Raw genomic sequence first — 23,428 nt, forward strand, 5'->3', positions numbered from 1 at the left:
CCAACCATATCCTGGGCTGCATCAAAGGAAGCATGGCCAGCAGGGTGAGGGAGGTAATTCTGCCCCTCTGCTCTGGTGAGACTCCACCTGGACTGCTGCATCCAGCTCTGGAGCCCTCAGCACAGGAAGGACATGGACCTGTTGGAGCGGGTCCACAGGCCACAAAAGGCCACAGAAATGATCAGAGGGCTGGAGCACCTCTGCTATGAAGACAGGCTGAGAGAGCTGGGGTTGTTCAGCCTGGAGAAGAAAATGCTCCAGGGAGACCTTATAGCGGCCTTCCAGTACCTCAAGCGGGCCTACCGGAAAGATGGGGACAAACTTTTTATCAGGGCCAGTTGTAATAGTGCAAGGGGTAATGGTTTTAAAATAAAAGAGGGCAGATTTAGATCAGATCTAAGGAAGATTTTTTTTGTGATAAGGGTGGTGAAACAGTGGAGCCCAGAGAGGTGGTAGATGCCTCATCCCTGGAAACATTCCAGGCAAGGTTGGACAGGGTCTGAGCAACTTGATCTAGTTGAAGATGTCCTTGCTTGCTGCAGGGGAGTTGGACTAGATGACCTTTAAAGGTTTGCCACCTCTGTCACGTTTTTTATAAGAAGTGATGCTACCAGATTTCCTTGGCTGGAGAAAAATCAGTTTTAATTCTGTATTTTCTGGACCTGTGAACACCTGTAGTGGAAGCAAGACCACAAGACATACTAAAACAGGAGTCAGATTTAGGTTGCTAAAGGCAATTGTGGTACAAGTGTCTTTCAGTATTTGTTTAGTTTTTGCATCTCTTGTATTGTCTAAGGGTCTGTCCTACAGTCTCAATAGGGAACAATCTTCATACAAGACCCATAGCTTTCTTTATATGATTTTATGAAAGTTTATCCAGGAAGAAACAATCTATATTGGGCACACACTCAAATGTTATTTCTGTGAATGAAATTTAATTGTCGTTCAATGGCAAGAAGGCAAGTGTCATTTGGCAAAACAAGCAGATAATGTTTTTGTTTTTGTGGAACTAAATGAAATTAAGGAGAGGAAAAGCCAGTCCATGTACCTGACGTATTCCAGTTGTCACCAGCAAAGCACATGCTACAACTTGACATCTTAGTGAAAGCTTCCTGCCAAATAAGCTGATCTAAATTAAAATGACCAAATGTGACAGTTCCCGCATCCTGTTTATTGAATTAATTTTCCCTACTTATCACTATGTATGCTTTCTGATGTATATGAACATGTGTGCTATTTTTTCACCAAAATGGGGTGCTGAAATAAAGTAATGCATTTGGAATGTTTACCTGGTTGGTTTTTTCCTGATCCTTAGCTATGCTGGTTGTTAGATGAAATAGAGAATGTTCTATCTGATTGAAATCAGTGCCAGCTTTAAGACAATAATTCTTTGCAATGTTTTGCAGCTGTTCTGAATATATTTCCTTTTCATAGCATGAAGAATAGAGTATTCTAATACATATGAAGAAACCAATAAAAAATTATACAATGGTACAAATGTAAACAAAGCTTGATTTTTAATTTTTTTTTTCCTGTGTAGAAGGGTATTGCAAAGTAGACTGATCCACAATTCCTAGACAAGTAGTATGTGCTAATAACTACCTTTATTCATTTTTCAGTATCTTGCAGCCGAGTTAATCTGTGTTGTATAAATATATTAATGCAAGAGAATTCCTTTCCAGACAATGTCTCAGCCTTCAAAATTTGTATAAACTGGTGCTTCTTAAGGCCAAGTCCAATTCTATTAACTAATGGACACAGTTCATGTTATGAAGTACCAGAGAAGGGGACTTTGATGTTGCAGCTCCACTGATGTAAATCACACAGAGCTATAGTAGATTTGGCCTGATAGAACGTAGAACAGATTTTTTTTTTTTCTTGTTATTTTCTCAGTGAAAAAATGATTTCTGCTATAGAATCTTTATCTATAGTGTGCCCCACTTTTATACATTGCTTCTCTATTCTTACTAAATATTTGTTATATTTCACTGTTATAAAAAGCATGTATTTTTAACATGAAAGGCAATCCAGAAGTGGAAGTTACTGCAGAATCTGGAGGGTCACAAATACCATTAATGCTGTGATTAAACAATGCTGTTTAATGTTGAAGTGATTGTATTAGAACGGTGACTTGCATTTACTTTTAAAATGACTGCTTTGAACACATCTGTTGCAAGTCCAACTTAGTTTTTTCAGATCCGAATAATATTGTCTTCATCTGTCGTCTTCTTTCCAGCAGCGTAGCTCTGTCACACTCTTCAGCTGAGCTTGCAAGAGATGAAGAGACTTCCTTGAGTCTTCAGAAAGGGAAGAAGTTTGGAACTAATAATTAGGTGAGTTTAAAAGAAGCAACTGCAGCAACATTTTGGAATGACTCCCTTTGTCACAGGTATGGTATCAGATTAAAGTCTGGGAAAAATGTAGGTAATGACTAATAAAAAAACCACACCAGTGAATTGCTAGAGACAAATATTTAATCAATATTTTATTCCTTGTAGGCTGATTTGTATAGAACCTACATTTCAAAACGTTACTTGTGAATAATACTTAATATGCAGATTATGTGTATGCATACAGCTCATTAAGAGCAAAGACTCTGCTCAAAATTTGTTGTGAGTAAACTGGATTAGTCTTGTAAGTCAACAAGTAAGTTTCTCTGCATCAAAGAAACAACTGTTCTTTCAGAAGCGAGTTTATAATACAAGCAAAATTATTAACTTTCCAGATATACTTTTTTTTTTTTTACATTCACCAATGCTATAATATTCCTCTTAACTGACTCCTTAACTAGAAGTCTGTTAAAAATCAAGATAAGCAGTGTGAAGACAGTAAGACTAGAATTCAGGTTCAGGATTTAACTGAACATTCATAGAAACATTGCTTACGCTGTTTGGGAGTCTGCTCGAGATTCCTTACTGATAAAGTATACACGTTGTGATTTTATTCTAAGTTCCAAATATTGTTTTCCAAACAGTGAAGGTACCATAAAAGGGGTGTTTTCTGACCCAACGTTAGTCATTTCTACAGTTGGCACTTCTTACAACCATTTTAGTAATGGCATATGCACATCTAGGCACTGCCCATTGCTCCCTGGAAGAGAACTCTTCACGTTAGATGTTCTTCTGTCCTTTCTGTCTGTCCATCCCTGCAACCTCTTTTGGACTGGGACAGCTGTCTGTTATGAGAATCATAGTTTGTGCTTGGCGAACAGATTGCTGTTTCTATTTTACAAGAAAAACTAACATACTAAACTCATATACATTACTTTCCCTGGAAAGTTCATCAGTGCTGCAGAATACAGCTGGATTGTCTCTGCAAGTTGACTTAATGATGCAGAGAAAAACTTAGACTGTATTCTAATTCCCAGAGTTTATTCTTTGGTAACAGGAATATTTGGGGTCCTCATCATATCTGGTTTGTGAAAAACAGATTGTGACAGTGTTCGCATTTTCTTTTATTTTAGAACAGATATGATTTTACTGATTAAAAAAAAATGACATGGTGAAATAAGTGAATAACCAAATGAAACTAGTGCTACGGAGAAGTGTTCTTTTGCCTCTAGATTTAATTTTTAAAAGTGAAGGAGTTTGCTTCAGGGAAGAATCGAGTACAACCATAATTCCTGTCATTTCTGTAACTTCTTCAAGAGTTGGTATGTGGTTGGAATAACAGACCTCAAATTACAGGGAGTGCTTCATTCAATAAAAACATTAATTTACGGTAAAATTGTGGACAATTCTGCTCCATATTGACTTCGGTGTTATTCTTTATCTCTACACAGTTCATCTTTCCCTCCTTTGGCTTCATTTTCTACACTCTCTTTACTTCAAGTGTGTTTGCAAGGGTGGATCTCTGAGGAATAGAGAGGAAGAAATTAAAGGGCCTCTCATTCACTGGCTAATTGGTAGGGCCTGAAGCCATATATAATTTTGCATAACTTATATGAAGTGACGGCTGCCTTGCCCCTTCCTGTTCAAATAATATCTGTGCTGTACCTATGGTTTGTATTAGATGTTGCTTTTTCACGTTTCAAGTATGCATTAGTGCAGGTAGATGCATGAGCACACTACACACATCCAACAAGCAGGGCATCAGCAACATTAAGAAAAATATATTGTCATTCCTTCAGAACAAATTCTAGATAATACTACTTCCATAACTATTTCATTTAATTTTCTGTGTCCTCTTCATCATTAATATTGACAAATATTAGCTAATTTTTACTCTTTTTTTCCTATATTCCTTTCTTTCACTTAACAAGAGGCATTTTTGATGTGAAATTAATTTTCCTAACCTTGTTGCCCAAGCTATCACAAAAAGTGGAAGCTCTGAGAAAGAGTTCAGCCTTACGCTGCTGATGAAGATGGTTTGTCCTGTCTTCTATCAACATTTGATGTGGCAGACCTGTCAGAAAGTTCATGACTCTCAATAAAATGGTTCGTGGTAACAGAAAGACAGTTTCGGAGAACTAAGCACAGATTTCACAAGAAGTACAAGAGCAGTTGCTTTGGTGCCGACTACATAACGTACAAACTTTATTCTATTGCCTTGCCAAGCATCAGTTTTACTTTTTTTTTCTGTCCTCCATTCCTTGCTAAATTTCCCACTTCTTGAGTTACATGCTAATGTGGTAAGCTCTGCCAGGCAAAGACTGATTTTATTTAGAGAAAAGATTGCATGTTTGCATAGAACATGTGTCAGCAGGAGAGCTACAGTCTTAAGAGGAATAAAGGCCTCCCAGTTGCTGCCGTGAAGCTCAAGGGCAAGCATAAATATAGGATCTGGAACACAGCCTGACAGAAAAGGAGGTAAGACTTGAAATAACAGAAGACGGCATTGAACACTGAGGTGATAAATATGACAGCTACTATACTCCTAAGGCCAGGATGGAAAAAGGTATAAAATCAGTATGATTCAATGGAGATGTGTATATATTGTGATAGGTTTATCAAGTAATATTTTTATGTGCAATACTATTTAAGTTGTTTGCTGATCCTTTGCAGTAAAACGAGTAGACTTAAAGAGGCTGGAGTCTGTTCTATAACACTGTACGTATATTGAGTAACCTAGGCTCAAGCATACTGTCCCATTAACTTCCACATAAATGGTACCCAGACTTTTAGTTTATGAGCATATTGGAAATACTACAGACAAGAAGGATCAATCACAGTGTTGTTTTGCTGTGATCAATAGGAGGCCTCTGTGACAATAAGCTGGGAAATGGTTTTCCAGAACAGCTGTATGTCTAAAGAGTAAAACACACCCCTACCTGTGGCAGTACTACCAATAGAGGATTTAATTCAACCCTTATTTTCCCTGTAGAGAGCAGAATGTTGCAGCCCTCTGATCTGACCCTCAGTGTTGTTTACTTCCTTATTAGAGTGCTATGAGTACGCTGCACTTTGATATAAGGCACGCAATCTGCAGTTATAAATTTCCTTGACAGGCACTGTCTCTGGTTTATTTAGTGAATAGCTTATTGAGATCCCAATTCTGACTAAGCCCTTTGGCTGTAGCTCTTCTGTCTGTTTTATTATGAGCAATGAATGCTAAAGTAACAATGTTATAAAAGAATCAGAAACCTCCCCATATGGGCAAATAGATAATTCTACTAATATATTTTAAATCTCTTAAGAGAAATCAAATCAAATCAGCAGTGTTGCATTGGGGTCTACATTAAGCCTGATGGTTACATTTCAAGATGGACATACACAAACTCTGTATCTTTATGTGTGTATATACATACCTGTATTTTAATATCAGGAAAAAACTATCATATTTGCAAAATATCAACTTACACTTCAGGCCAATCTCTGGAACATCTAGTTTATCAACAGATGTAATTTTAACAGTAGGGTTATACCATAGTAATGAAGAGACTGGAAAATTTGGGAAATTGCAGAATAATAGCTATTACTATAATCATAACAGCAGGGATTTTTTAAAAAATTCTATTTGTCTGAGAAACAGCTGCACCTGGAGCTTTACTTACCAAATAAAATTTTCTCTCTTTATTTTCAAACAGTTTTCAATTTTCTGCCACATTGTGTATTTTTAATTAACTCTATGAATTGTGATTATTTTCCCTGGAGTTCAAGAAGTAAAGGTCAAATGTAATTGTAGTGATGACTTTCCTATCTCAAGAGGTGTTTATAACATAGAAATAAACCTTTTTGCTTTCCTTTTTTTTTTTTTTTTTACATTGAGAGTGTTGTTTACCTAGTAAAGCAAAACTGATTGACTAACAGATGCCTTAAGCTAAAAGTCCTTCATGCTCTTTCACATTTTCAGTGAGTGCTTTAGTTATTAGGAAGAAAATAACAAGACTAGGACCACGTTAAATTGTTATATCAAGGACTGAAAAACAGGCCTTTGAAACAAAATTTTATTCTACACCTCTTCCAAATCCCAAGTTAATTCTACTTATTTCTTCAGTAGAAAAATGTCATTAACCCAACACCTGAATTATGAAACACAAGAAAAACTCCCATATCGTTGCCTTCAGTCCTTTGTGAGTTTTGCTTTTAAATGGGTTTCTTTCTTTAGCAAAATTATACTGAAGAAAAGTTACGTTATAGATCTATTTAATGACAATTTTGTACAGAGCATGTTTCTTAATTTCGTGTACACAGACAAGATTTTTTAAATTACGATATACAGACTTGCACAGGGCAGAATATGGCATTATTTTTCCTGGAAATGTGTGAATACTGGACTTTATCTTTTAAATCAATTTCTAGTTCTTCAGAATCATGTCTCCCGAGGCTGAGCAGAAAATGTTCTGACATTGCACACATTTTCTCTATTTTGTTTACAGGTTTCTAAAGAAAAACAGTGAATTGTTTTTACAGGTTAGTTATGATAATTTGAGGGACAGACAGTTAATTTTGGCCAAGTGACATGGCCAAAATTAACATGGCCATCTCATTTAACATCCTTGAATATCTATTTCAGTATCTTAATGCTGGCAAAAAGTCTCAAAGACCTGCTTGGTTTTTCTGCCTTCCTGGAAAAAGGAGGATTATCTGTCTGTTAGCAATGATGGACCTGTTTGTGAAACAGCAAGAGATTTTTGTCTGCATTTATGCTTATGCTTCATGCTAAGACTTGAAGGACTGTAGTTACTTACTTAAGTGCACTTTTAGTTAGTTTACTGGATCTCCAATTTAGGCAGTTCTTCATGAATTTGGCAGAAAAAAACAAGTTATTCAGCAGGTACAATAATAATCACTAGAAGATACTAAGATCACTAAGAAACATCTTAGGTATCTCCACTGTGATTCATTTCTGTGCGATGGTAATACACGATGCCATAGACAGTTCACTTTAGATATGCTTATCTGACATAACTGGATTGGGATCTCAACTTTCTACATTATTTATACAACATAATACCAAGCTGAGATAAAACCCCCACATATCTCTCACTTTCACTTTGTATTTATAGCCTTTTCCTGTTGTGTCAAGGTGTAACTAATAATGTATTTGACCTTCCTGACCAACTTGTATTTCTATATAATACAGTCCCAAACCCCCGATTAAGACAGAAAACGGCAAACTCATTCTTAGTTTACAAACAATACTTAGTTTGTACTATACAATCATTTAACTGAATTAATCTACATTTATAAAACTGAATCTTGGTAGAGAGAGTTGCTTATTACAGATAATGCTATCACTGAGCAGCTGTTCTAGCACTCCTTCACTATTCACTTATTGAGGGGGGTAGGATAGGGTATTAACTTTTAATATAAAGTTAATGAAGTCTGTAACTTGTACTAAATAAGCAACATGACTTCATTCCATGTATAGAGTAGAATAAGTTATAGATAACACTATGAAAAATAACTACTCAGTGATTTCATACAACATATGTAGGCGTAGATAAGAGATCTGTTTCTTTAACGCTTTTATCATATTATCACAATTTAATTTCCTACTGAGTACGAATAATTTTACTGTGAAATAATTTATCACCGATATTAATTCAGATGTTGGATGGTCTCTCAAATCAGCTGGCTATATTACTTAAATCCCACAAATTTTTACTTTCGTAAGTTAAAGTACTCTCATTAATATCATATTCTTCTTCAATAAGTGTCACGATCCTTACTTTGAAAAGTAAAATAGTTCACAGCGAAAATGAGTGAGTCCTTATTGCTAATTTGACTAGGAAAATTTTAAAAAGACAATACTTCAGTTAACTCTGTGTAATCAAGAGGCAGATGATAATGAAGTGAATCTAAAGTTTCAATTTCCTTAAAAAATACCCCCCCAATCTAGAATCCAGATGATGAGTGCTCTAGAAAAACCTATGACAAAATTAATTATTGCATCTTCAGCTCACAATTTGAATTTTGTACAGCAAATGTCAGACCACACAAGAAAACTTTGAGTATCTACTCATTAACCTGCTAATGCCTGTGTTTGTTAAACCACAAAGCTTCACCCATAAATAAATGAGGGCAGGGTTAATGCCAGTAAAGGAACTCTAATTCTGTCCCTTCTAATCTTTTACCTGCAGTCAGTTTTTAGTCTTGGATATCAGGGGAAAACACAAATTAATGCCAATGAAGGTAATGCAACAACAGAAAGGTAGAGTACACTTATGAATCATTTCTCATGAGGATTTGCATGTAAAATTTAAACTCCTGTTAGCTCTTACATTTAAACTCCTCTTCCTCTGCAAAATTCTGGCATAATCTTCTGTTTTCAAACTGTTTGGAATCCCTCTCCAATATTAAATGTGTTAACATGAGCGCAGAATACATTTCCTTCCATACCTATCTTTGTAACCCCTAAATGATTATCTCAGTGCCATATATATTTCTAACCTGCTGATCATCTGAATGCATGACGACTTTGGCTGCATTTTGAGCTTTGTACAAAAAGAGATTCTCAGGAGGAGGAATGTTAATGGACTTAGTTGGCGCTCCTTCAAGAAGCTGTTCACTTTGATCTTTAAAATGAATCATCACAACTCAGAGATGATCAGCGGCCAAGGCTTAGAGAGGTTTGACTGATCTCTGCACAGTCTGCATGTTGATGAGCCTACATGTTAGGATTACCTGACAGTTTCCTTTTCAGCTGTTTAGAAAGTGAAGGAAATGCTATGGCATCTTATTTTATTCTTGTTTGTGCTTACCTCCCAAAGTTAGCTTTTTGCTATTGCTTTGGAGATGCTGGTCTTACAGTAGAATTTCATTGCCTATTATCCTACTATTCCTACTAGCCTGTTCTATTGGGGTGTACACTGGGTAGCCAAAGGCATTTGGGTGTGAAATATTTGAAATTCAGCTCACTTCTCATTATATATTCCATTACTTTTATGTTGTCCCTAACATGACTTTGATGTAAAATTTGTGATGTTTTGTTCAGGTCTTTTAGTATACTAGTTGTTGATTATGCTGTTGTAAAATCAGTGGAGCTGAAGCTAAAAATGTTACTACAAACAATAGAAGAGCTATTGCCTGGAGCCGAAACCCAATGATATGCTAAACAGAATGAGTTATAATTCATAAACTGATGGGGAGATTTTTTTCCTACTCTGAACTATGCTGGACTTTTTTGGCCACTTTGAAAAATACCATTAAGCCAAAGAGGAAGAACATTATCAGGCCTTTTTAGAAAACCACGTCTAATTTTTCAGAGGGTATGGATAGTTGTCTTTGGTTTTTTTAATCTTGCCATGGGAGGTGAGGAGAAATAACTCCATATTTACTGAGGAACACTCACCCATTGTTCAAAATTTTCAACTTCAGATGCTAACCTTTTTCAGTAAAGAGAATAGACTGCATAAGATATATTTTCATAGATCATTAAATTCTCAACATTATGATAAAAAACCTGAAACCTTAAGTGCAATTATGTGGTTTTTGTCTTGAATTAAAAAAATAAATAAAACCAGTTAACCGTTTTGCAAGTTTTAGTTTTAGGTCATGAATAGTGGTTCAGAGGACTCTTAAAACCAAAATTCATTTGCTAGGATTTTAAACACTCTATACAGAATGTGTAGCTCACTCAATCTTCAAGGTCAAATACACACTTGTTTTGTAAGACTGTAACCTTTGTTTTCTGTTCCTAGAGTTGCAAGACAGATAAAAGTACAGTTATGAGGGAAGGAAAAAAAACAACAAACCACATCTTTGTGAACAGGGACTTCTTCAAATTTACCAGAAATTACTGTTAAAAACTTTTGAATTCATTATACGTAGCAGCATAAGTGAACTGAGACGCAGCTGTCTTTTTTTTCTACAATTTTATTTCTATTTTATACGTTTCAGACTTCTATGACACTTTTCTTGCAGTTCAGACTAGCGGTAAGACTGAAGGATAAATCAGTTTCAATGAAGAAAAACCCCTTTTATTATAATGTATGGAATAAAATCCCTGTTCTAACTCTCACTGAAGTTTTCCTGTATGTCCTAGGAGACTGCATTGCTCAATGTACAGAACACTGAACCAGCACGAGGTTGATTTTATGTACAGCTTGCTCTGCTATTTATTCCTCTCATCTGCAGAATGGATTATTAATCTTCCTTTCCTTTATAAAGGACTTTAGAACCTACTGATGACATTAGAATGCGTATTATTATGTGCTTCTCATTTTAAATTCTTTTTGCCACCAGAATGGAAATCTGTCCTCTAAAACAAACATGTTTGTTTCTAGAAATGTCTTTTTAAAACAAAAGCTAAGGAGAATTGCTGAAGGTAGACAGACTGCCTGGTTAATATTGCATACTCAAAATTAGTCGTACTGAGACAGGAGCTTGAAATTGGTACCCTTGGGATTGTGGCACTACAGTGCTTTATGAACATGGTGACTGTTCTGGCTACTGGCATCCTGTCTGTAGAGCCTATCAAAATATTCATAACAGGTTTGATTAATGCCCCATCTAGGTCAGTATCACACCTCAGGCATGGGCTAAAAATAAATGCATATGAGAAGGAGACACATTGTGGTAAGTGTGATGAACGCTCTCCTGGCTTCTGAGGAAAAAGGGCTACTTAAATTGGGGATAATCTTGTTTTTTTAACAGTCTGTCAGATTTTTCTTTTATGAATATTTCCCCAAGTTTGTGAACCCATGTATGTCTTTAGCATTCACGATATCTTGTGTCAGGGAGTTCCACGGATACCTTTGCATTAAGTGAAGAAGTGCCTGCCTGGTTTTTAATTTTGGACCTCCAGCTGCTAATTTGTATTTGAGGCTTTCTTGTTATTGTTGTGGAAGAGGCAGTTAATTTTTCTTTCACCTCCTCCATGCCTGTCATGATTTTTAGCTGGCTCTTGGTTGATGCTTTTTTAGACTGGGAGTCCTAGCCTGTGAATATCTTCCTTCTGTGCAAGTTATTTGGTTACCTTTGACAATTTTTGTCAACCTTTTTTGAAATTCTGCTACATGCTTTTTCTCAGATGAAAAATTCATTCCACATAACAATCATGGTGTGGGCACAACACTGTCTTTACCCAGTAGCATTACATTTTCTGAGGTTTTCCTCTGTTTAATAATAATTCCTAAGCTACTGAACTGATATGTTCATAAGGTTGTTATTTAGCTAAGATATCTTTCAGTTTTGGGAGTAGCTGATTCAGAATCAATCCCTGGGTACATAAAGTGAGAAATGTGAGGTTTTGTTTTGCAGAGTTCATTACTTTACATTTGTCTAGTTTGAACATCATCTGCCATTTTATCCCCAATCACTCAGTGCCACAGATTCTTTCTGCAACTCTTTTTTGCAGTCAACTTTTGGTTTTTTTCTTTCCCTGAAAAACATCTTCAGCAGCAAACTTAATCTCCTCTCCATTCTCTTTTCCTGATTGTTCCTGAATGTGTTGAACAGCTGAGGCCCCAGTAAAGATTCCTGTGGGATTCCACTGGTGCTTTCCCTTCACTGAGAAAATTGACCATTTATTGCAGCTCTTTGTTTCCATTCTTTTAGTTAGTTATCCCTGTGAGGACCTTCCCTCTTATTTTATGTCAGCTTAATTTAAGACCCTTTGGTGACTGGCCCTAGTTGAATACTTCATGGAAATTGGAGCTATGTTAGCCACCTCTCCCCTGTTCTCAGTTTATTTTCAGTGATTTTTGTCAGAAAATTCTAGTGGATTGTGGGGTAAGACTGTTTAAAAAAAAAAAGAAAAAAGTCATGTTGATTCTGTTTTGAAGTACAGTCACTCTTTGATATAGAGGTCAGAACAACAGTTTATTTAACTGCAAGTTTGCTTAGTTTGTCTTGAAAAAAGTTATTTATGATGTTCTGATTCAAGAGACATGGTATCTGTTTGAATTTTTTTTTCCAGTAAGTACCTTCTAATAATACACTATATATAGGACTTGCTTGAGAAATGGCAGATGAGAGTCTTTTCTCAATTTAACCATGTTTGACTCCTATAACACTTAACTACTGATAAAACCACCTCAGTATCCAGTAGAATTATGTCAATTCACACTGTTTGGAAACAGAGCAAAACATTCTGGGTTTTAGCACATAACCTCAAACTGTTTGTAGCCATATCCTGAAGAAAAAATTGACCTGTACTATTTGCAGTACAGATTAAATCCTAACACTTTGAAGATAGGGGGATTAAGAATGGTGTGACATTTTATAAATAGCAGTTTAACTACATAAATGTGCCACTTCAGTGTACAAAGAAAAATGTATTTACAGTAATTTAAAAATGTTTTTAAGACAAGGTTGCAGTTTGTAGAGCAACACAGTTTGTCACTAATTCTTCTGATAACTTGTAAAGTAGTAGAAGTTGCTGCACTTTGCTTTCTAGTGTTGGAAATATCTGCCACAAGAAAGTCCTCTCTTATGAAACTCTCTGTGTGTGATTATGCCTTGCTATAACACAGAGACTTACTCGTAAAACATCTAACAAAAATAAATACCCTTCTTCTCGTATTTGTTTTAAGAATAAATGACTAAAAGCCTAATATTTTGAAAAAAATAGATGCATTTTGCTGCTGCATACTTACAGGGAATAATCTCTGTTGGTAATTTGGTAATCATAGAATCATAGAATGGTTTGAGTTGGAAGGGACCTTAAAGATCATCTACTTCCAACCCCCTGCCCTGGGCAGGGACACCTCCCACTAGACCAGGCTGCTCAAAGCCCCATCCAGCCTGGCCTTGAACACCTCCAGGGATGGGGCAGCCACAACTTCTCTGGGCAACCTGGGCCAGTGCCTCACCACCCTCACAGTAAAGAATTTCTTCCTAACATCTAATCTAAATCTACCCTCTTCCAGCTTGAAGCCATTATACCTCATCCTATCACTACATGTCGTTGTAAAAAGTCCCTCTGAAGCTTTCTTGTAGGCCCCCTTCAGATACTGGAAAGGTCTCCCTGGGTAATATAATAATCAATTGGAAGAAATACAGCAAGGTCTGACTGTGCTATGTTTGTGTAGCTCTTATAATAAGAGATAACAAAGATGAATATTATTGCAATCTGAAATGGGAATGTTTTGAGATTACATGGAATTTACAGTATTTTTCATGGCTCTTTCTGCCACCTTTTTACGTTGGTTTATTGAATCTAAAAATCTCTGTCATATGCATTAGGAATTTAGGAAAAGTATACTGTAAAATAAATATGATTTTTTTTAATTGTGCAAAGGAACAAAAATGCTTCTAAAAAGGCTATATGAAATTATTACATTCTCCACATAAAAATTTCATTGTCTAAAGATACTTAAAAGCTTAGTAAACACTAAAGTATAATGTACTCTAAAGAGATTTCTACTTCAATTACATTTGTACGTAGTTTCCATAATGGCTGTTAATAGTAGAAGCAGACTCAAATTCAAGAGAAAACTAAATATTTTATATATGTGCAAAGTTTATCATGAGGTTTTAATGAATGGCTTTTATCTATTTCTAATCATCCTTACTATTACAGAGAAAGCCATCTCTGAAGTGTTCCCAAGGCGATTTAGGAAACTTGACCTCTCAGTCCTTATTCTGGTTGACAAAAGAGCTTAAATGTGGGAATTATTGCTCCTGTTAAAACCATAAACTATGGCATTTAAGTTGTGCTTGTTGTACACATTGATCTCTACTTAGTTGGGTAACCAGAAAAAGTTTCCAAGTGCAATTACAGAACAAAAGATCCTGAACTGGAACTTATTACTGGATTGGCGGGCTTGAGACCACCCACTTACTGAATTGATCTTTATCTATAGATTGATTTTACCCTCCTGTCTTTGCTGTTTTGATATGTTCAAAAATTATACTGCCTTTTTGTTATTAATGCTAAGTCTGAAACAGGAGTGATAAATCTTTTGAGTCAGGATGAGATTAAAAGGTATGAAATTATAAGGTAAAGGTGGTAATTGTTGAGCACCAACTGTGGCAGCAATGTGTGAGGACAAAAAATATCACATTAGTAAATCTTCTCTTGAAAGCACAAGTTTTGTTTGGCTCTCTCTAAACTAGCTCCCATTCATACTGCCAGGCATCACTGGACTTCAGTACATGCTAATTACCTGAGCCTTTTTGCAGTGTTCGCTAGGTGGGTTGTCACCCACATCCTTCTTGTTATGAATTACCTACTTCAGAGTTTGGCCATATCTAATCCAGTTGTAATACCACCATTTGAACTGTGATGTGGAAGTGTCCTCTGTTTGCAAGACAGGATGTCTCTGAATGTCTGTAAAGCAGTAACACTGGCATAACAGGAGTTATAATGAGTACAAATAATAAACCAATACAGTGTTTGGCTGGTTTTTATATGTTCTCTTTTTTATCCCTGAATATAGGTAATAATTAGGCTTAAATCTACTTGTTGGCCTTTTTATTTATAAACACTCTTTTTCAATGCTCTGACCCCCATGTTCCAACTCAGAGTAGTTAAGCATGTGTTTGAAGGCAGGAGCGTATTGGGTCAGATGCTTGAAAAACTTAGCTGCTGCTGGGGAAGGGGAGGTAATGAGCTAAAGTTTACAAAATTGTGAAGCAGTAAATAAGCTGAATATGGTGGAAAAGCTGTTCACCAGATCCCTCCGCACAAGGCACAGGGGGTAGGGAACTTCTAGAATTTGCTACCACTGAAGATTGTGAATGCAGACAGGACCAGCAGGTCCAGAAAGGGTTTGGACAAATTCACAAACAGCGGGTCTATAAAAGTGTGCTGAAAGCACTGGGACAGGTCGTACCCACTAATATCCCTTGTACTACAGCTGTGGACTCTGGGGAAGTATAAGGGGAGTGGACCAGAGAAAGCATCCAGGCTCCTGTGCTGCCTGTAAATAGCTTCACCCGTTGAACATGTCAGAGACAGAATAGTGGGCCAGATGGAAAAGAGGTCTGACTTGGGGCATTTTTTAATAGTTTTCTTATTATCATTATGCAGGATGGCAGTACTGTCATCATACCTACTTGGCTTGTAAGTTAGAGTCTTATTAAGCAGATAAAACTTTTACAATTCTGCTTTCTCTTTATTATGCTTCCCCTAAAATGAGAACTGATGTTTGGAAGCCAGAACAGTTAGGAAAAATAAAACACTGTTGCCAAGCATATCATGCTGAATACTGAGTAACTCCATTTATATCGGTGATGCTGCTCAGATGTACATAGGTGTGATGTAAAGCAGAATTTAAAGAATGGGAGAAATGAATAGTAAGAGTGATAGTCACCGCAAGAGAGAACAGACTGATACTTTCAGCATAGATATTTTTAGTCTTCAGGTTCACAAATCTGTCTTTGTGCCAAGAGAGCATATCTGAAACATGTGAATGTCCAGTCTCTCTCAATACTAGATAAACTGTCTTGCATGCGTGCAGCAAAACCATCACCTATGATAGTACTTTGAATCTTGACTAATTCAGGCACTTGTGCTTCCTTACTCCAGGGAGTGTCTTTCATTCATACAAAAGATTGTACTGAAAACAACCAGTTTACTTAGTCGGGGCATTTTGGGGTTTGTTTTTTGTGTTGTTTTTTGTTTTTTTTTTTTTTTTTTTCAATTCCCATGGCATGTAGAGTTAATAAAACTTTTATATGCAGAAAGACTTACTAGTGTGATAAAGAGCTAAGACGTGCATTTGTATGAGGCAGGTGTTATTGCAGCTATAGAGATACAATATGTTATTGAGCATTAAAGGAAATGCCTCTTCTCTGCCCTAGAAATGACACAGGGATGAGTCTGGCTGTCCTGGCACCAGAGATCAATTAGTTTGCTTTTTTTGACACTGCCATGTTACTTTACATTTCTTGAAGGTCGAAGAGAACTCAGTGGAAGAGAAGTATCAAGCATGGCATTACACAGATTAGATGCACTCACTGTTTTGAATGTTTGTTTTTCCTAGACTGATTACTATTGTATTTTAAGGTGGCTTGTGGGTTACATTTTTTGTTGCACCAAACATGAAAAAAAGCCTTTAGGATTTTACAGCATGAAGGATCTAAATTCTAATGACAGAACCCATTGTAGCAATATCTGAGCACTGCTTTAGGAGCTCAAAGTAATTCTGAAACCTCAGTGCATGTCTTCTTTAAATGTCCTTATAATACTAACTTTATGTCCCCAAACTCCAAATGGATATAGCAATAAAATAACAAGCTAATCAAACTTGTCTATCACTATTCTTGGGAAGGGTATGAATGCACAAATGTTTTCATAGTACAGTCCAAATTTAGAGGTTGGGCTGAATATTTATTTAGTGCATGTTAGTCCAGCCTTACTTAGAGTAAGTAAGTAAAATACTACTTAGGCAGTTAAGTATCTGTCATGTAGGAACTCCTCTTCAGACATGGCAGCAGAGACCAGGTCTCCTTTGCGCAGGAGAACAGAAAATCTGGAAAATATGTAGCTGAGAGCAAGAAGAGATAATTAGCATACCAGGCATTAAGGACCTTGAAATAATAAAACCAGCTATAACCAGTAATTTTATTTCATAAAAGCACTTACGGAAACAGCATTTTCTAGAACACAAAATAACTTATTTCCTAATGTAGGAGATATTAATTATTAATTAATTAATTATAAAGAAATGCTTTGAAATTATAATTCTCAGCAATTTACATTGAAGACTTTGTGTACTTGTTGATGGTGCAGTGAATACCCATCAATTGCAGAATAATCTGAGATTTGATCTTTTTCAAAATGCAAAAGACTTTGCAAATGCAATTCTAAAACTAGACATGAGTAAATGTAATTTGAAAACAATTTAATAAATAAAGCCTACATTGCAAGAATGTTTGTTAAGACTGGAAAGCAAAAGCACCTTTGTGAATCATTCTCCTGAAACTGAACAGTTACATTTGAAGTGTTTATCACTTTATAGCCATTTCTACCAATGTGCCAGATATTTGAATCATGAAAAAGGATGCTGAAAATCCTTACTCTTTAATAGAAAATAATGCAATTACCTGTTTAAATCTGAAGGAAGATAACTTAAAATTTATATTCAAGTCAAGTCTGCACTGCATATTGAAGATCTTCTTTGAAGGAGAGAAAAAAAAAGTAAGAGATGTGTAGGGGCTGTGAATCGTTCTTTAATCTTCCACTGAATATTTAGGAGTTAACAAATTCTTTGTTGTCTCTAGAACTACTTTATTTTCTGTTCCTAATTAATCTTTTTGGTTTTGAATTCTCCATTTCTTCAACAGTAGAGAATAATGCCAATAAGTATGTTAAGGAGTTTTTTTCTTTAGAAAACTCTTCATAGCTGATGCAGTGAGTTCAGTTTTTTTAATAGTGGAAAGGATCGAAGATATTGGATTTGAGGTGTTTAATTAAGTCTGTTCACAGAGAAATGGTCTTGATGAGTGACAGGTTGGCGTGGTGCAGTCCACCAGGAAAAACAGCAATTAGAATGAACCTGTGGACTCTGCATCATGATCTTTTCAAGTTCAAGTCACAGAACTAATTTAGAAAAGTACTAACATAATGTTGACAGAGAATCAATAATGAAAGCCACCATAGGATATTTCACTAATGTGAAGTTGCTTTAACCCCACCCCACAATTCAACATTTTGTTCACATTTTATGCAGTTTAATTCTCCTGTGTTAGTGTTTTATGAATATGCATACATATTATGCGGGTTTTTTCTTTTTCTCCTTTCATAAAAATGCTGAAAATAAAATTACTCGTTATGGATTCAAGAACTCTGTTTAGTGAAATCAGTCCATTTTATATATGCTAAATATATTAAAGGAATTGGAGTCCCATTGGAGTTGGTGACAAATACTTTCTTTGACTTAATTTGGCATAGAAATTATTAACATAATGCAAGGCAGAGTAACTTTAATGTTCATGTCTCTAGAACTAAGGCAAATGTTTGCATTTGTATATCTACTGAGACAAATTAATCCATTTCACATCGGCCTAGTACGTTCTGCTGTTATGTTAGGTATCGTTTTTATTTTGCCAGGGCATGAAAGTAAGTACTTATGTTCTGGTTTTGTGGAAATTGGAAAGGATTTAGAAAGGCCTGCAGAAAATCCATCCAGTCAGACTTTGACTGAACACTGTATACTTTTTTTTTCTTTTTCCTGTAGGCCCTGAAAGTGAATAAATTTGGTTATATGTCTATATTTTCACTGATGGTCTGAGCACAGACTGATATACATAGTGTGCATAGCTTTTCTTTAGTAAATGAGTAAAATAACACTCATTCAATTAACTTATAACAAAAATTTATCAAATATTAAAGGCCGGTATATTGGAATAAGCTAGTCCATGTCTAGCTTTATTTCTTTATGGACTGCCACCTACTTACTGCCTAAGCAGTTTCACTTTTTTCCCCCCTCTTCTTAGCATGCTCGTTTTATCGTTTCTGTATGTTTGATCAAGGAGAATTGATGTCATTGAAATTCAGCATGTTATCTACATATATAAAAATGCCTTGTTGAAATATTTTGTTTCGTTTTGTTTTTAATATGAAAGTAAAGATGTTACCCTGAAGCAAGATATGCAAAAAACATAGTTCAGAGAATGTGGTAGAGATTCAGCAAAATGTTGCTCAGGTAGGCTAAACTTAAATGGGTGGATCTGAAAAGCACTTCCAAGTTTGCAACAGCAGGACATCCTCCACTGGTAAGACAACGCTCTTCCATCCTACCCTCTTTCTATTTTAATGGCCATTTTTCTTGGTATATTTAGATATTTATTTTTTTATTTGTCCCCTTTTCTATTGAAATATCCATAGTGATATTGATTTCAGAAACACATCAGTTTTGTACTTCGCTGGGAAAAGGAGTATCCTAATGGTTGAAATGTGTCGAAAATCATCCAATATAAAAGTGACTTGAGGTGTGCATAATTGGATGTGAAGAATCACACCCTCTTTGTTATGTATTACCTTTACTGGGGAAAAAGACCAATTGGTCAAATGCCAGACACTTTGTTCAAAAATGAATGTGCAAGAACAGAAAATCAAATATTATTTTTTCTTTTTTTTTTTTTTTTTTTTTTTTTTTTTTTAATGACAGTGGTGTTTAGTGGGGAACCCAAAGGATTCAGATTCCTATCCGGAGACAGCAGAATGCAAAAGAGGAAGCAATGGTGCTTTTCCTTGAAACATAGTTTTCTGAGAAAACCTTTGGGTTCATGACAGTGCATCCTCTGCCAGGTTTTACTCAGTTATTAGAATTAGCTTACTGTCCTGGAGGGGAAAAAATATGTGACAGTTACTCTTGCTTTAGAGAGGGCAAAACTTTGGGTTTGGGATTCAAATTCAGAACTACTGAAAGGACAAAGTGAATTTTTTTTTCTCCCTGGAAAATTGCTTTCAGCTAAAAGACAACTTTAAAAACTATGGCTTCTGCTCATGCTCTATGGCACAGTGTATCATTAGGTTATTTCTATTCTTATTGTGCCCCTTGTTTGCTTCTAAGATGTAATTTCAAAGCAATTTCTTGCTAGCTGAGGCTCAAGAAGAGCACACACAGGATTCTGTGCACTGGGGCATACTGAGTTCATTCTCATTAGGTGTTTGCTAAATCTCGATGTTACTAAAACAAGTTGCTTGGAATTAATGTGTGGCAGTTATTTCAATTAAACATTTGCGAAAGGCTTTTAATGTCCTTATCAGTAAAATTCAATGTAAGCCTTAGATTAATTTGTTCATGATTGTGTAGTGCTTTGGAAATATGAAATACTAAATAAGAAAGAAATGCTATTATTTTACTATCTTCTAGATTCTGCAATACCATGATTGCTTTCTGAGAATACTTCTCTTCAGTGCTGGAAATGCTTAAAACTTAACTTGCCTAACAGTTGAAATACTGATGAGTATCAGTTATGTGCAGAATTACTTGCATAACTTTATCAGATAAACATAATTCTCTGTATTATGGCTCATATTTAGGCCTTAACAAGCTCTAGTATATTTAAAGCTTGACAAAGGCAGATGGAACAATCCCAAATATGGAAAAGTATGCATCTCCTTTTTTTTGAAAAAAACAAAACAAAACCCCAAACCAAAAACAAAACCAAAAACAAACAAACAAACAAAAAATCACACTGACAGTTTCCCAGGTAGATACTTAAGTTTGTGCTGATGTCTAACAATTTACTGCACTCAGACTTATAACTTTTCAAAACAGCAGTTTCAGGTCCAGAATTTGAGTATCACTTCAGAGCAGAGGGGAAGAATCTATTTAATTATCTTTTGTTTAAAAGTGTGATCCTGTGCTTAGGGATTTCGATCACAGAAGGAGGAGCAAGGGAATTCTCTTTTCCAGATACAGCATGAGCATGTAATCTGTGTTTACTATCTAAGATCCTAATTAGTTTATTATATAATCAAATATTTAAATACCATTGGTCACAATAGCCCTTAAACAAATGTTTGCATTGTGTTGTAATTATACATGCTTTCCTGAAAACACAGCAGTGCCAAAGGAAACCAAGATTTAGGCAGATGAAATGATTCGGCTGAGGTTGCAGAGGTAGGAATCAGGGCTTCAGTATCTCTCCCAGTCAGGCCTGTGCATTAGTTGCTGAGCTACGTTGCTTCTGGCCTTCTGCATCTTTAAACTCAGCAAAGGCCATACGTAGCTCAACAGAAAACTATTTGACCAGGAAATCACAAGTCCAAATAGTAGAACTGTGGCATTCGTTAGAAATATGCCTAATAATAGCCTTTTTCTACATTTTTCCCTCAAGTAATACATGGCTTCAGCACTGGTTTCATTCCATACAGTTTTATCAGAAGAGAATGGAAAGTCTACTTCAGCATGAGGTGTTTGGTTTTTTTTTCTTGGTTACGTAAGACACATTTGTTATATTCATTTGGATCAATGAATCTCAAACCTAAGCAAGACTCTTGCATCTTGTATGATATTTTTAGGCTGGTTTTGGTCCATATTTGTAGCTTCCTTGGTTACAAGCTTTGGTGATTCTGTTTCCTCATAATTTCTGTTACAAGGACTTCTTCCAACTTCTGCCATTTCTAAATTAATAAAAAAAACCCCAAAACAGTGTACAAATCACTGCATTAAATCAGCTCATTAACAGTTTCACCAATTGTTTCTTTTCTTTCTTTTTATTTTCTTTTCTAAGTGTTTCTTTCTATCACTGTTGCCAGCTGTGTCCTATTTCCAAAGCTTCATCTACTAGCACAAAACAGCTTGGAATTGTGAGGTAGATTTTAGGAGATTAAAGATTGCCCTGTAATACACTAGACTTAATCCTAATGCCAGTAAACTCTTTATATGCTATCCTCCCCTCAGGATTATACAGATTTATATAACCATATTTTTTCACATCCAAAGGAGATTAAAGGAACAGACGTAGATTGTTCTGGGTGTTGAATAAAAGCAGTAAGCCCAGATAAAGTATTTTTGTTCCTCAGATAATATACCAGAATGTAGCGTTGAGTGGTCATAGGAGACATAGTTGAATGGGGTGATGGGGGCAGAAGAGAGCAAGCACAATTATTCCTGAAAAATAATAGACTCACTTGTGAAGTGTGGTAATCCTGCAGTGAATTATCTACTTTTTTGGCTTTTTAGTATAAATGGCATAAGTATAATGAAGAATAGCATCAAATTTGTTGTTTAAAATATATTCTTTTACTGAGAGTCAATCTAGAGAAATATCCAACTGGTTTTTGTTGGTTTTTTTTTGTTTTTTTGTTTTTGTTAAAACGTGAAGTTTATTCCTCAGTGTGGAGCTGAGCATCAGAACACGAGTACCTTAGCTTCTGAATTCAACAACTGAAATGTAACTTTGAGTTTCTTGTAATATGCCTGCACCCACCCACATCATGCTTCGATTTTATTTCATTTTTTCATCTCTAGAAAATGGAGGTCTTGGTCTGAGATCCCAAAATGACATAAGAAAGGAGTAGTACATAAATATACCACAATATACATGTCTCTTGTGTAAAAAAACATATTTTCAAAACCCAAAATGTCATGTTTTCAACTTATTCACAATGCCGCTAGCAGTGTTGGCTGTTTCAAACATTGATCCTAGTCCTAGAAATTTATGCTGAACAACTTTTAACATGTCTGAGAGACTCAAGAGTTGTTCTTTCAGTGTTTTGGCCAGCATCCAAAACAATCAAGAAAAAAAGAAGTCAAAACAATGAATCCATTCTCCTTTTTCTAAGTCTTGGCTAAAATCTTATATGTAGGATGCATTTTTTATATTTTTGGGAAACATTTCTTTGTTAATCTTAGCATCTAGCTCCATATAGAAGCTGAGAAATGCTGAATGTTAGATTGTTATGTGTTCTCATACTGAATGTAATAGCATTATTAATAATAACACTTTTACAGAACAAACTAAAAACTCTCTTATGGGAAAATCTATTAGTAATAGCATCTTTGTAATAGAGATGAAGACTCCACTGAGGAGGTGATAAAAGCTGGTTCATCAGTTTATATAAATCAGCATGGTTTATTTACTGGCATAAACATAACAATTTTCATAGTCTGAAAATGAATCCCAGAAAGTTAAGAATGCAACAGGTACAATTCTGCAGAAGGTATAGAAAACTCTAAAGTGTTCTCACCTACATGCATTCATAAAATATGCCACAAACATTTCTGCAAAGTCTACAAGACCTAGGAGAATCTCTCTTCCAAAAGATTTGCCCTATATCTGGCTGATCTTACTTGCAACAATAAACTTTTTGTTCAACTTAGTGTGTGCGTGACATAAAATGAAGAATATGAGAAGGATGCAGCTAGCAAGTATATTTTATGTTAAATGGAGGCAGAAATTGTGTAAGAAGGTGATGAGTAAGGAGACGTAAGTGGGCTACAGAAAGAAATTCGGAAAAGCACAGAGACTGAGCGTACATGTCTTGGAAAAAGGAATTTACAGGAGGAGGAGACATCACATAAACACATTTAGATGCTACGTCTCTGTTCCCAATACCCCAGCTTGAAAGAGGTCCAGTAGGCAGATATCTAGGCTAACTGAGGAACAGGATGCAGCCTAATTGAGAGCACAGGAGTGTA

The 23,428-nt window shown here is 35.7% G+C and overlaps 1 protein-coding gene across 6 annotated transcripts in view; it reads left to right on the top strand.

The window, feature by feature from the left end:
- TENM1 (teneurin transmembrane protein 1) overlaps positions 1 to 23,428 on the top strand; it is a 942,055-nt gene that overhangs the window by 193,399 nt on the left and 725,228 nt on the right. For 4 of the 6 annotated variants that reach the window (XM_054214857.1, XM_054214863.1, XM_054214865.1 and 1 more), the window contains exon 2: positions 2,237 to 2,333. The gene's annotated coding sequence lies outside the window, so the exon portion shown is untranslated. The remainder of the gene's footprint in view (positions 1 to 2,236; positions 2,334 to 23,428) is intronic. The other 2 variants (XM_054214860.1, XM_054214859.1) reach the window with 1 other exon arrangement.

The sequence above is a fragment of the Rissa tridactyla genome, chromosome 9 (genome assembly GCF_028500815.1).
Source record: "Rissa tridactyla isolate bRisTri1 chromosome 9, bRisTri1.patW.cur.20221130, whole genome shotgun sequence".
NCBI classification, from domain to species: Eukaryota; Metazoa; Chordata; class Aves; order Charadriiformes; family Laridae; genus Rissa; species Rissa tridactyla.